A 15,617-nucleotide genomic window follows, 5' to 3' on the forward strand; every position below is an offset into this window, starting at 1 on the left:
GAAACTCGGGCCTGAGCTCTTCTCCAATGCCCTTGTAGAAGAGCTCAGACCTGAAAGATCAGTGATATATCTACCTCCTAAGGATGCTACAAGGTTGGCAGAGTTCCTCCAGGATGTGTTTTTTTTTTTTTAAATGACAATCAGTGTCCATACTTTCGTGTTTCACACAAAGATACCTGAACATAGAAACAAAGAAAATTGACTGTGAGGAAAAATTAATAAACCCTTTTTACCAATGGATATTGCCACAGCAGAAGAACAGTAAACTAAGAAAATGAACACTTAGAGCAAAGCAGTAAAAGATGGGGCTACATGTAATTATGAAGTAAATTATTATTGATAACTAGCCTTCCACCTGACAAAAATGGAATTGGCAACTCTCAGTTGTAATGCTGGCCATTGTAATGATAGCATGCTAGCGATCCTCCAGGCCACTAGAGGGAGTCAGACTATTTTCTGCAGCTTTGGTTGCATTCAAGATGGACATCTCCAGTCTTGTGTTCTGAGAATTAAACAAACATCACATGATACCAGGAGTGGAAGAAACACCAGGAGGATTCAGAGTGAAAATCAGTTGATTGCAGCAGAAAAAATGGAAAGTGTAATGGTTCCTGATGCTGTCAATTAGACTGGAAATGTTGACCATGATTGGAAGCTGTGCAAACAAAGATTCATGCTGTATCTGAAAGCAATGGGACTTGATAGCAAACCAAATGCATGGAAGATGGCACTGTTACTTACTACTGAAGGACCTCAAGCACTAGAGGTTTTCAACACATTTGTTTTTGCCAAGGCTATTGAAATATTTAATGAACACAGTTCACCAAAGAAAAATGAAACATTTGAGAGGTACATGTTTCATTCGATCATGCAGCTGCAGGGAGAGAAGTTCAATACCTTTTTTTAATGGATTTGAAATTGAAACCAAGAACATACAATTTTGGATCGCTGCAAGATTCAATGATCCGTGATCAAATTGTGCTCAGGATTATTGATAAGTGAGAGAGAGAGTTACATTGCTATGAGGGACAGAGTTTACTTTATCTGAAGCTGCGAAGATATACAATGCTAGTGAATTAGCTCTGCAGCACGGGAAAAAGTTCAGTGAGAGTGCAAAAGCCAGTGAAAACGAAGGCATAGCCGAAGCCACAGTGTGTGTCTACACACATTTTAAAAAAAGGACATAGGAAACAACAAAAAGGAGACATTCATTTGCACCAAAACCATTCCCCGCCTATGGAAAAGTCTGTAATAAGGGCAAAGGGAAGAATCACTTTGCAGAGCAATGTTTTTCCAAAGTAAAACAAAACAGAAGCAATAATGTGAACACTACAGAAGACACTATGCAGACAATAGAAGAAACTGTTCTCAGTGATACAGTTTTTGTTGGCATGGTAGTGCAGAAAGACTATAAATCAACAGGCACCAAACAGCCAAGTGTGAACAGAGTCGAGCAGGACAAGTGGACTGTGTCATTACATACAAATAGAACAAATATTTCTTTCAAGCTGGACACAGGGGCAAAGATCAATTTGAACTGCAAGCGCGACATCAGGGCAATGAAGATAAAACCATATGTCCATTCAAATCCTCTACATTTCAAAGTCTACAATGGACAGGCCATCAACACGAATGATACATGTAAACTCAAGGTGAAAGCACCACCTCAAGTTCATGGTAGTCCCAGATGGACATGAATCACTGCTTGGTGAAAGGCCTAGTCAAAAGGATGTACCACTTTAAGAGTGCCAAGTCACTGAACAGCATAGAGGAAACACTGGATCAATTTCCAGACATCTTCAAAGGATTTGGAGTTCCACCATTCGCCTATAAGGTACAGTTAAAGGAGGACACACAGCCCATAGTGCCTGCTCCGAGATGGCTTCCAGTGCCACTATAAGAAAAGCTTAAACAGGAACTCAACCGAATGACAACACCAAGGGTCATAAAGAAAGGGGTCAATTCAATGGTGGGTGACAAAGACCAGTGACCTACACATGTGCATGGACCCAAAAGACTTGAATGCCAATATAAAGAACATTATCAGATTCCAATCAGGGATGAAATTGCAAGTGAGATGGCTGGTGCCAAGTTTTTCACCAAATTGGATGCATTCCAGGGCTTCTGGCAAATGAAACTGCAAGATAGCACAAAATACTCTACACTTAATACACTGTTTGGCCGATACTCCTGTCTGAGGGTGCCTTTTATAATTTTCTCAGCTCCTGAAGTGTTCCAAAGGACAATGGAGCGCATCATAGATGGTATAAATGGGGTACGTGTGTACATGGATGACATTATCCTACGGGAATCATGTCATCCATGTACATGATGGATATGTACAACACAATGAGAGGCTCAAAATGCTAAAATGCATCCAGAAGTATGAATTAAAGTTAAACAGAGAAAAATGTCAGTTTGGAGTGAAGGAAATCACTTCTCTGGGACAGGCAAGTGTGGAGCCAGACAAGAGCAAGGTGAAAGCAATTTTAGAGATGCCCAGACCCATTGTCAAAAAGGCCACATCGAGAGTGCTGGGAATAATCAATTTCATTGGTAACTTCATACTAAACTTGTCTTCTAAAACAATGTACCTACGGAAGTTGTTACAGGACAAATGTGAATTGAGGTCAGCCAACCATGAGGAAGAATGGGAATGACTGAAGACCATTCTAACTACATCTGCTTTAGATGTTCCTTGATGCATCCAGAAAGACAAAAATATCTATGGATGCTTCAAAAGATGGAATAGGTGCTATACTACTTCAGGCTGTGGGAGAAGATTGGAGGCCAGTAACTGAATGTACTGATCAAGATAGAGTGTGTATGGATTCGATAAATTCCAAAGTTATGTGTATGATCTACAGAGACACCACAAGCCATTAATAGCCAAAAATAAAGAAAAATCTCACTGAAATGTCGCCACAAGTCCAAAAACTGATGAAGCTCCAATGGTATGACTTTGAATTGGTGTACACACCAGAGAAACTTATTGTGTTAGCTGATGCATTATCCAGGGCAATGACACAGAGTGAAGCACATAATGAGAGTTCCACAGTGACATAGATCACTGAATCTCTTCCCATATCTGACATGAAATCTAAGCAGCTCACAGCTGAAACAGAAAAGCGCACAGTTCCTCAGAAGGTCATCAAGAATCTGAAGGATGGCCTCGAGGTGAATGTCAGGCCATACTACAACATCAGAGCTGAGCTGAGTGTTCACAGTGGGCTTCTACTCAGACAGAACGGAATTCTAATTCCTCAATCACTGAGACAAGAGATGCTGAAAAGGGAGCACGAGAGGCATCTGGGAATGGAGAAGTGCAAAGGGAGGGCCAAACTGCTGGTTATTGGCCAGGAATAAATGCTGACAATAACAGGATGGCTTCAAGCTGTGAGACCTGGTTCAAACATCTCGTGAAGCAGAACCATGGCAGAAAGGTGGTTTCACTTGAATGAAAATAATTACTTGCTGATTAATGACTATCAAACTACTCGGAGATTGCACTGCTTCTTAATATCTATGACTATCTATCAAACTACTCGGAGATTGCACTGCTTGTGTGATCAAATATATGAAATCTATCTTTGCAAAACATGGAATTCTTCAAATTGTCTAGTGACAATGGACCATCCTACAATAGTAGAGAACTCCAGAACTTTGCAGAAGAGTATGATTTTCAGCATGTGACATCAGAGGACTCTCTGATACAGAGGACTCTCTGTATCCATAATAAAACTATAAAAGCAGAGAAAGTTCTCAGTTAAAAAGTTGCTCAAGAAAGCTCTCCTGGAAGTAATGAACCAGATTGAAGCAACACAAAACATGCCAGATTCATGCAAAACAGCAATAATTACAGTAATACCAAAGATGGGGAAAGATCCACTAACACCAGCATCGTACAGACCAATATCTCTACTTAACACAGATTATAAGATAATAGCTAAACTATTAGCAAACAGATTGCCCGACTGTGTACCAAAAATAGTAAAACTAGATCAAACTGGATTTATTAAAAAAAGATGAAGGGACAATATCTGCAAGTTCATTAACTTAATCCATGCAGTACAAGGAAACAAGACGCCAACAGTGGCAGTTGCCTTAGACGCAGAGAAAGCCTTTGACAGAGTAGAATGGAATTATTTATTCAAAGTACTACAGAGGTTCAACCTACCAGAGAAATATATTAATTGGATTAAAGCATTGTAGAAGGGACCATTGGCAAAGGTGACAGTAAATGGATATATATCAAACCAATTTAAATTAAGCAGATCAACTAGTCAGGGATGTCCACTATCTCCCTCACTGTTCGCGTTAGCTATAGAACCACTGGCAGAACTGATAAGAACAGAAAATAAAATAAGAGGGATAAAAATAAAAGAAGGAATATAAATTCAGTCTATTTGCAGATGATGTCATAGTATACTTAACAGAACCAGAAATATCAATAAAAGAATTACATAAGAAATTGAAGAAATATGGAGAAGTATCAGGGTACAAGATCAACGCAAATAAAAGTGAAGCAATGCCAATGAATAATGTGGATTTCACAAAGTTTAAGAAAGAATCACCATTTAGGTGGCAAACACAAGCAATTCGATACCTAGGTATTCAACTAGATAATAATCTAGGCCATCTATACAAACTAAATTATCAGCCATTAATGAACAAATTACAAGACGACTTAGAACATTGGAAAGACTTGCCACTGACACTGATAGGAAGGGTAAATTGTATTAAAATGAATATCTTCCCAAGGATACAATACCTATTTAAATAATTACCAATTCACCTAACAGAGAAATTCTTCAAGGAGCTAAAGAAAGTTCTTATGGAAAGGGGGAAACCAAGGATAGCACTAGATAAATTAACAGAATGGTACAAACAAGGGGGCTGACAGCTACCAAACTTTACGAATTATTATAGATCAAGATACCTATCAGATTTTTATCAAACAAGGGAAAAACAAGATTGGACCAGATTAGAGTGAGATAAAATAGGGGAGAAGGTACCTGAACATTTACAAGTGGGATGAAAAGCTGGTGCAACATAGGAATTCACTAGTACTGCACCATCTGCTCAACATTTGGAAGAAGATTCACGTAGAAAGGAATAAAACAAATTATCAACTACCAAAACTAATGTTGACGCAAAATCAACGAATCCCTTTCACAATAGATAACCTTTCCTTTAGAGAATGGGAGAGAAAAGGGATCAAAAGAATAGAAAATTGTTTTTCGGGAAATAAATTATCTTTTGAACAAATGAAGGACAAATATGGTATAACTCACGGTACAATGTTTGCATACCACCAACTGAAAATCTACTTGAAGGACAAATTGGGAAGCAGGCTGAGGTTACCAGAAGGAAGCAGTTTTGAATATGTGATTACAGACACAATGATAATTAAAAGATTTATAACAAACATGTACATCAAACTGCAAGAGAAAGAGAATGAGGAAACAAGCTGTAAACCCAAACAAAAATGGGAACAAGATCTAAACAAAGATAAAGAATGAAACATGGGAAAAGCTATGCTCCAGAACTATGAGAAATACAATAAACACGAGGTTACGCATGATACAATATAATTGGTTACACAGGCTATACACCACTTCCCAAAAGTCAAATAAATGGGACCCAACACTATCAGACAGATGTTTTTGCTGTAGGAAGGAAACAGGAACAACAATACATGCAATTTGGGCATGTGAGAAAGTGGAAAAGTTTTGGGAAGATCTAAATCATGTATTAAATAAAATCACAAAAAGCAACATCCCAAAAAAATCCAGAGATCTTTCTTCTAAGTAATATAAGAAGTAAAGAACTTGGCCTCTATTTGGATGAAGCACAAAAAAGATTTATTATGATAGCCTTAGCTGTAGCAAAAAAATGTATTATGTCAACCTGGAAATCAGAAGATAGCCTGAGAATAGAGCAATGGTACGTAGAAATGAATGAATGTATTCCATTGGGAAAAATAACATACAATTTAAGAAATAACATCACAGTATTCGAACAAATTTGGGAACTGTACATGGAACACAACAGAGAGGGCCTACTGCGGACCTCCACCGCCTAAAATGGCAGAAGGAGAAGACGACGAAATGAACTGACCCAGTGTGTAAAAGTAGAAGACACAAAATCCTTGTTTATTTTCATTGTGTGATGACATTGTTTAATGTATCATATATGTTGAACGTTGAGTGAGTGGGGAGGAGGGGTGAAGGAGGGAGGGAAGGGAGGGGGGAAAAGGGGAGAAAATGACACTGTATATTCAAGAGGGAAATGTTTGTGTGTATTTTGGTTAATATGGTTCATAGTATGAAAAATAAAAAAAAAATTTTTAAAAAAGCACAAGATGGAGGAGTCACATGATTGGGTAGTGGCTGGTCGGGAAAACCAGCCCTCTCCAGGAAAACAGGAAAAATGTTAGAAAAAGACAAAGCACCACAAAAATAAAATAGAAGAAATAGAAGATCAAGTTATGGAGAAAAGATGGAGGATTCCTTCCAAGGAGAAAATAAAAACAACTGGAATAAAAGAAGTAGAAAAATCGCTGAAGAAGAAAGGAGGCAGCCTTAACTGCATGAAATAACAGGACGTTGTGATGGCGAGGAGCGCTCAACCACAGAGGTCAGTGCCTGCCCTGTGGAGTCATGACTCACCTGCCGGTGGACTTCAAAAATGGCTCTCGGAGCCAAACAAAACTGCACAACCAATGGAAACAAAGGAAAAAGAGGACACCGGTGGGAGGGGGGCCAATCAGAGGAGCAGACAGCCGCAGCGCGAACAGCTGAGGGACGCCCGACACCAGGGCACTCATCTGGAAGATGAGAAAGGCAACGGAGAAAGGAGCGACGTGGGAGAGAGATGACCGGCAAGAAGATCAACGGCAGGAGGCCCAAGAGGGGAGGACCAGCAACAATAGGCCCAACAAAGAGATGCAAGCAGATCCACAGGAAAAAGAGAAGAGACACAGAAGAAGAGGAAGACCAAGATATTCACAGAGAAATAGAAGGTAAAACTGATGGACAAAGAGAAATAGAGGGTAAAACTGATGGACAAAGAGAAATAGAAGGTAAAACTGATGGACAAAGAGAAATATGTAAAACTGATGGACAGAATATAGATAAAGTTTTTTTTTTAAAAGAACAAATGAGATCACTAAAAGAATGATTAGCATTAGAATTTAATGCAATTAAAAGGAAAATGAAAAGAACAGAACATAAAATGCAAAGGTTAGAACTGGTAATGACAGAAATAGGGAAAAGAGTAGAGAATGTGGAAAAGCGGGAAACACCTGTAGAAATGGAAGAAAATCACAAGAGAAAAATTGAAAGAAAGTGACAAAAAAATTAAAGAGACGCAAGAGTTTTATCTCAGAAAATTTATATGTTGGAAAATTATAGTAGATGAAACAATATAAAAATAGTGGGCCTGAAGGAGGGTGAAGAAAGCACAGACATGAAGGAAGGTGAAGAAAGGGCCTGAAGGAGGGTGAAGAAAGCACAGACATAAAGGAATTTATAAAAGGATGGATCCCAAAGGTCCTAGGAACAACAGAAATACAGGAAGAAATGGAAATAGAAAGGGTTCACAGAGCACTAGCTCCGAAACCACAGGCATATCAAAAACCAAGATCCATCTTAGTAAAATTTTTGAGATATATAACAAGAGAAAACATACTGGAATGGGCAAGGAATAATGTTAGAGAAGATAATAAACTATTGATTCCTCCAGAAATATTTCTTTTTATCCAGACACAAGTCTTGAACTCTTAAAGAAGAGGAAGGAATTTAATACAGCAAAAACGATTTTATGGAAAAAAAGGTTACAAATTCATGTTAAGACATCCAGCTATGCTTAAAATATTTATACCCGGGGAGCAAAAGAGACTGTTCTCAGATGCAGAGGAAGCGCTAGAATTCACAGAATGTTTGTAGGACAGATGAAGAGGTGTAATAAGAATGAAGAACGGCAATAAAGTATATATAAAGATGTAAAAACAATGTATATGTAAAGAACTAAAGAGAGAAAACAGAAGGGAAGGAAGGATGGGGAAAAAAGAGAGCTTTGTTATAGATGTTAAAAAATGTGTTTTCTGGGGAGGGAAGAGGCGTCACTGCAAAATCTTTTGACCCTGTGAGCAAGATCACAATCCAAATAAAAAGGGGAGTTGTGGTTGCCTGGCAAGGGATAAAGGGCAATTCAGAGAGGTAGGGAACTTTTGGGTTAAGATATTAGTGGGTGTGGGAACCGCGGGGGTACTTTATGTAATAGATGTGTTGTACATTAAGTTTAATAAGAGAAAACTAAGAGATGAAAATGGGGAAAAGGGGGATGGAGGAGGGGAAGAGGTGGAAAAGAAATATAAGCAAGATACAAGATGGCCATGTTGAACTATATGACTATAAACATTAATGGAATACATAACCAAATTAAAAGGAAGAGGCTACTAAATTTATTCTAAATCAGATACTAAATAAAATTACAAAAAAATAGCATACCAAAAAAACCAGAGATATTTCTTTTAAATAACACAAGTGAAGAATTAGGCCTCAAATTGGATAAAGCACAATAAAAAAATACATTATGATAGCCTTAGCAGTAGCAAAAAAATGTACAAGGTCAACTTGGAAAATGGAAGACAGCACGAGTATACATCAATGGTACATGGAAATGAAAAAATGTATTCCATTCAAAAAATAACATATAATTTAAAAAATAAAGTCACAATGTTGGAACAAATTTGGGAAGCAGATATGGAACACATCAGAGAGCATGCCTAGGACCTCCATCCACTGAAATGAAAATGATAAGATGACAAAATGACTAGATTCAGTGTGTAATAAATAAATGACGCATTTTTCTTGTTTATTTTCCTTTGTGTTAAAATATTGTTTTATGGTTTTATTGTAATGTATATGTTGAATACCAATGGCTTTTGGGGGGTGGGCTGGGTAGAGGGGAGGGAGGGAAAGGGGGAAAAAAAGGGGGAAAAAGGGAGAAAAGGTCACTGTATAAATTTAATGAGAAACATTTGTACATATTTTGGTTGAAATGATTCACAGTGTGAAAAATTAAATAAATTTAAAAAAAGAAAGCACAAGACGGTGGCTCAGATTCTTATCTAGCTCTATTGAGTCACAGAGCTTCACCACTTAAACATGGCTGAGGTTCTGATGGGACGTAGACTGCACACCACAGTTCCCTATTCTGTGGACCCAAACAAGAACAGAGATGTTGAAGATGTCGAACAGAAGCAAAAGCTTCTGCAATGGAGACAAAAAGCAAACTACGACAAGTCAGCAAGAAGCTTAGGGCCACTGGCACAACATGACACATTGAGAGTCAGAGATTCCAACACTTGGGACAAAAAAGCCACTGTTCTGGAGGAAGTTAATCCAAGATCCTACATGGTCAGAACAGAGGATGGTCAAATTCTGAGGAGGAATCAAAAGAGCCTGCTGAAAACACAAGAGACACTGCAGGAACAGACAAATGCAGAAGATCCAGCCTGCTCAGCAACAGAGGAAACAGTGGTCGACCAGCAGGGATAACACTAGAACCTGTGTTAAGGAGATTCACACGTGTTAGCAAAGCACCTGATAGACTGAATCTCCAAAAAAAAAGGAACTGTGCACTTAAAAAGCTTGTGTGGCTGATGTTGGGTTTACATTTGAACTGAACTTTAAATGAATAATGTGCAGGTGTGCCATGTTGTTCAATTAAACATCTCAAGGGGATAATGGCAAAGTGCTAGTGATCCTTCTGACCACTAGACGGAGGAGACTAGTTTATTGCAGTTTTGGTTGGATTCAAGATGGATGCTTCCGCACAGTCTTGTGTATTTTAGCTAATAAATATAGTAGTTTAAAAGAATCCAAGTTTCTTTGTTATAATTTTTTTAAAAATCACAGCCATGAGCCATCATTCTTTGATTAAAACTAATACATGTTTTCTTTTAAAAGGTGTGAAGTGAAATAAATCTGCAGAAATATACATTCTCTTTGGTGCTGTTCCTTGCATTAAAAATGAGGTGTGGGCTTGATATGGCAGGGATGCTGCATTGCAAAATACTGTAACAGAAGAAAAGAGTAAACTTTATAAACACCTCAATATAAGGCTTCCTAATAAAAACATAAACATTTCACTGTATTTTACCGAAAGTAGCTCGCATCCAATCATATGCCTATTTATTTTAGAATATTGGACTGGTATTGGTGAATCACTAGCTTTATCTGTCATGTATAAAAGATCTATAACTCACTTGCCTTTGGCAATCATGAATTATGAAGGTTTTTCTCATGAATAAAATACATTGCTTTGGTGAAATATTACATTTATTCTATTGACTTTAATGTTTTAAAAGAGGGAAAAAATAAGCTGGGTAAAAATTCATTTTTTAAACTTCATACTGTTGATCTCTTTATAAGAAGAGGCCACCTCAGCAGTTTTACATCTATGATGTGCAATAATGATGTGTACTCAACTGGCACTGAATTTTCCCAGCTCGGATGCTTCCCATTTAGCATCGCGGACAGGGAAGGATGCTTATCTGTGGGATTGCTTATGGAGCCACTCACTATACAGCAGTCATCAGCCAAGCACTCTCCTGTCAAGTGAGGGCCAGAAAACAGCAAGAGAGGTTTCACTGAAACTCCAAATGAACTCTGCAGGATATGACTTTTTAAAAATCTATTTGATAATAATATTAGAGGAAAATTATTTTAAATGGGAAATGTTGCTTCTCGTTTGTTATTCGTGGAATAAAAATCATTGCATGCTCTATCTCTAATAATACTGACGTCCATGCAGATTTCTAAGAATGCAGTTACTTGGTTCCATTGTATCCAGTGTAAATGACATTTGTGCTGGGTTGGAAGGGGACAATTTTCCATGGGTCAATTTTAGCATTATAATTATACTGGACAATGAAGATTTTGTCTCCTGAACATTTTATGAATTTTGAGCTGCCGATCACACAAAGAAATCAGCAAAAACTTTTCCTATCACCTACCTTTTTCTTATATACAAGATATTTTTGTGATTTCCTAGCATATTTTAAGTCGACTTCAAGCAGACAAAAGCACAAAGTGCAACATGCCGTTGAAAATTCATTTTCCGCACTCGCACGTCTTCCCTGGCAATCTTGGTGCTGTCGGTGACAAAGGTTTCACCGGGACATTGCAGCCATGAAAAATGCTGGTCAAAAAAAAGAATTTGTTTTCCGGTGTAATTGCTTGGAAAGATGGCATTGAAGGAAACCACACCATCATGTGCCTGCTCAGTTTTACATCCACTGAGCACAATGCCTCCTTGCTGATTTGAAAGGGTCATATGATAGGTGGGTCGGTGGTGCCTTGTGTTAGAGCTGTTCTGCAAGCTGGTGAAACATGCAAGTGGAGTTAGTTTTGTATCTGTTTCCCTCCCCCTCCCCCCCCACCCACAATACACTGAAGTGTGGCAAGCAAAAGCCAAATATTTGATTACAAGGCCAAAAAGAAAAATGATGAAAGACGTCAGGCTTGTCACTGCCTCTAAACAGCTGCATCAAAGGCAGCCTTGGTAAAGCTCTGAGAACTCACGAGTGCCTGTCCTCATGGTCAGGAAGTGCCAAATAGAAGGAAATTTCAATCAGAAGTAGGTCAAGTGAAAGTGAAATGCTCAACAGGGAGAATAATTAAAAAAAGATGGAAGGAAGGCAAACCATTCTCTGATTATTTAATATAACCCTTCAGGGTCTGGAAGAGAATTTTTGCACCAACATAAAAATAATAACAAACAACAATGTTCAGTCAAAGAGCAAATATGAAATATGACAGCAGTTTTCATTACCGATTATTCAATATCAATAATCGTCTGCACTTTGTGGTTGTAATGAAGGGGAAACTGTTAGTGTTTGCATCCATTACACTGTAATTGATGACTACTCCTGGAGTATGCGTGCAGAAATCCACAAATTGCTGCGATTTCTTGCTCTCCCACAGGATCGGTTGTGTTGCTGCTTTCTTCAAAGAGCTCACCAGAAATCAGTGAAATAATAAACTACGACTGACAAACTCGAGGTAAGGCATGAAAGTCTGCACCCATCGTGGTCGAAGTAAAAACAATGCTGGAGAAACAGTGGACTTCATGCAGTAAAGAGACAGAGACAATATTTTGGGCCCTTCGTCACGGTGTGAGCAAAATGTAAGCTGGCTCCTGAACAAAATGGTGGAGGGGTAGGGGAGGAGCACTGGCCCAAAGGCAGGACGTAAGGGGAGCGAGGGCACAGCAGCAAGGATAGGAAGGAGGGATGGCTCTGTGAATGTAAGCTGGCTCCTGAACAAAATGGTGGAGGGGTAGGGGAGGAGCACTGGCCCAAAGGCAGGACGTAAGGGGAGCGAGGGCACAGCAGCAAGGAGGGATGGCTCTGTGAATGGAGAGGGAAGGGGGTGGAGAGGGAAGGGGGTGGAGAGGGAAGGGGGTGGAGAGGGAAGGGGGTGGAGAGGGAAGGGGGTGGAGAGGGAAGGGGGTGGAGAGGGAAGGGGGTGGAGAGGGAAGGGGGTGGAGAGGGAAGGGGGTGGAGAGGGAAGGGGGTGGAGAGGGAAGGGGGTGGAGAGGGAAGGGGGTGGAGAGGGAAGGGGGTGGAGAGGGAAGGGGGTGGAGAGGGAAGGGGGTGGAGAGGGAAGGGGGTGGAGAGGGAAGGGGGTGGAGAGGGAAGGGGGTGGAGAGGGAAGGGGGTGGAGAGGGAAGGGGGTGGAGAGGGAAGGGGGTGGAGAGGGAAGGGGGTGGAGAGGGAAGGGGGTGGAGAGGGAAGGGGGTGGAGAGGGAAGGGGGTGGAGAGGGAAGGGGGTGGAGAGGGAAGGGGGTGGAGAGGGAAGGGGGTGGAGAGGGAAGGGGGTGGAGAGGGAAGGGGGTGGAGAGGGAAGGGGGTGGAGAGGGAAGGGGGTGGAGAGGGAAGGGGGTGGAGAGGGAAGGGGGTGGAGAGGGAAGGGGGTGGAGAGGGAAGGGGGTGGAGAGGGAAGGGGGTGGAGAGGGAAGGGGGTGGAGAGGGAAGGGGGTGGAGAGGGAAGGGGGTGGAGAGGGAAGGGGGTGGAGAGGGAAGGGGGTGGAGAGGGAAGGGGGTGGAGAGGGAAGGGGGTGGAGAGGGAAGGGGGTGGAGAGGGAAGGGGGTGGAGAGGGAAGGGGGTGGAGAGGGAAGGGGGTGGAGAGGGAAGGGGGTGGAGAGGGAAGGGGGTGGAGAGGGAAGGGGGTGGAGAGGGAAGGGGGTGGAGAGGGAAGGGGGTGGAGAGGGAAGGGGGTGGAGAGGGAAGGGGGTGGAGAGGGAAGGGGGTGGAGAGGGAAGGGGGTGGAGAGGGAAGGGGGTGGAGAGGGAAGGGGGTGGAGAGGGAAGGGGGTGGAGAGGGAAGGGGGTGGAGAGGGAAGGGGGTGGAGAGGGAAGGGGGTGGAGAGGGAAGGGGGTGGAGAGGGAAGGGGGTGGAGAGGGAAGGGGGTGGAGAGGGAAGGGGGTGGAGAGGGAAGGGGGTGGAGAGGGAAGGGGGTGGAGAGGGAAGGGGGTGGAGAGGGAAGGGGGTGGAGAGGGAAGGGGGTGGAGAGGGAAGGGGGTGGAGAGGGAAGGGGGTGGAGAGGGAAGGGGGTGGAGAGGGAAGGGGGTGGAGAGGGAAGGGGGTGGAGAGGGAAGGGGGTGGAGAGGGAAGGGGGTGGAGAGGGAAGGGGGTGGAGAGGGAAGGGGGTGGAGAGGGAAGGGGGTGGAGAGGGAAGGGGGTGGAGAGGGAAGGGGGTGGAGAGGGAAGGGGGTGGAGAGGGAAGGGGGTGGAGAGGGAAGGGGGTGGAGAGGGAAGGGGGTGGAGAGGGAAGGGGGTGGAGAGGGAAGGGGGTGGAGAGGGAAGGGGGTGGAGAGGGAAGGGGGTGGAGAGGGAAGGGGGTGGAGAGGGAAGGGGGTGGAGAGGGAAGGGGGTGGAGAGGGAAGGGGGTGGAGAGGGAAGGGGGTGGAGAGGGAAGGGGGTGGAGAGGGAAGGGGGTGGTGTCACTATCATGTGACACCACTGTAAAATTTGAATTATTTATTGTTGCTTAGCAATTTCTCTGCTACCCCATTCATGAAAAACATTTTAAAACATTTTATAAGGATAGTTATTTTTTTCTAAGGGTATGTTCACATATAAACAATTTTTGTGCAACATTTAAGTGTTGATAATGTTTAAAGTGTTTAAAATTTAATGAAGATACACTCTTTTCTTCCTGGGTTATCTAAAAAAAAAATCCCTGAACGTTTATCATGGCTCAGTTTGACTCATGACATCACTGTTGCTGTGTGCCACAGATCTTGTTGACCCAATGCTTGGCAGCAATTAACATGGGCAAAAGGAATCACAAATGATCATTTCGTCTATCCGCCAGCAGTCTTCAAAGTCAACAGCAAGTAGGGAGATTTTGCCTCCAACTAGAAAATCTAGGCCCATGAAAAATGTGTTTGGCTAAGTGTTATAACGAAGGCTTATTAAGTTATTGATTTCAATGTGCTGTTGGCCATAATCATACTTGAGCCAAGTCCTTCAATATTAAATTAGATAGTTCGACTATGCTTCCACAAATTTTCCTTCAAATTATCCAACCCACTGGCATTATAACCATCAATACTTTCCCAGTGTAGTGTATCATTTAAAATCCTCCTGTCAGAGGTTCCAATTTTAGAATACAGAATCTAATTCTGAAAAATTCAATTATATTTAAAAAATATTATGAATATTTTGCACACTCAAGATCTTTTTATAGCCATCTTCAGGTCACGGTCATCATACCTTCTTCCAACAAAAATAGTGGCCATTTAAAATCATTCGGTAGCATTAAAGTATATAGTCATATGGGCCACAATGGTAGACTTGTAATATCTCTTGACAAAACAGACAAATAATGCAGTGATTCACCCAAGGACTTTCCCAACTGAGCACTACCTTTGGCTGGGAACGCCAAATGCACATCCAGTTCCACATTCAGGGTTCATTTATTTTGAATATTCTACAAATTCCACCTGGTAATGGTGAACATTACAAATTTAGAGCTGTTGAGTTAACATCGACCAAACGTGTATTTTGAAGCTGCAAGAACATTCAGTATCATAATGACAGTACCATATGAAGCATGTAGAAACCAAATTCATTGCAAAAGCTATTAAAGGAGAAAAATGCTTGGACCTTTAATACTTGCGGCTCACACCCAGATCATGTATGTTCGAATCTCAGCGTTAATTCTTATTGAACATGATTCTTGTGTCATGTGATGGGTGCTAGGTTTTGGCCTTGACCATTCATTAAGCACAATATTTCATATCAAGGATACAGAACAAATGGCAAAACTACCTTGTCAAAATGGATCTTTTGACAGCTGATCAAGGAGCAGCGTGAATGGCAGCCACATTGATATGAGCAGCCCAGACTGTCCAGTCTCCTTTACTGGGGGAAAACGCAAGGTGTAGGATAATAAATGTTAAGGACAGGATTCGGAACACATTTCCATGTATATATTTACACAAATACACACACACACAAACATCGCTAAAATACACAGACACACCCTTTCAGATTTAATACCATTTTTATCAGTTCACACTATTTTGTTCATTCACC

The 15,617-nt window shown here is 41.4% G+C and overlaps 1 protein-coding gene and 1 long non-coding RNA gene across 18 annotated transcripts in view; one reads left to right on the forward strand and one right to left on the reverse strand.

Moving 5' to 3' along the window:
• The window catches only part of rbfox3a (RNA binding fox-1 homolog 3a), a 644,989-nt gene that overhangs the window by 607,178 nt on the left and 22,194 nt on the right, over window positions 1–15,617 (reverse strand). The window contains exon 4 of one of the 16 annotated variants that reach the window (XR_011354967.1): window positions 15,351–15,443. The exons of the other annotated variants lie outside the window; for them this stretch is intronic. The gene's annotated coding sequence lies outside the window, so the exon portion shown is untranslated. The remainder of the gene's footprint in view (window positions 1–15,350; window positions 15,444–15,617) is intronic. 16 annotated transcript variants of the gene reach the window in all.
• LOC138759584 (uncharacterized) overlaps window positions 1–15,617 on the forward strand; it is a 28,048-nt gene that overhangs the window by 3,983 nt on the left and 8,448 nt on the right. For both annotated transcript variants that reach the window (XR_011354971.1, XR_011354970.1), the window contains exon 2: window positions 11,997–12,074. This is a non-coding gene — a long non-coding RNA (uncharacterized lncRNA). The remainder of the gene's footprint in view (window positions 1–11,996; window positions 12,075–15,617) is intronic.

The sequence above is a fragment of the Narcine bancroftii genome, chromosome 3 (genome assembly GCF_036971445.1).
Source record: "Narcine bancroftii isolate sNarBan1 chromosome 3, sNarBan1.hap1, whole genome shotgun sequence".
NCBI lineage: Eukaryota > Metazoa > Chordata > Chondrichthyes > Torpediniformes > Narcinidae > Narcine > Narcine bancroftii.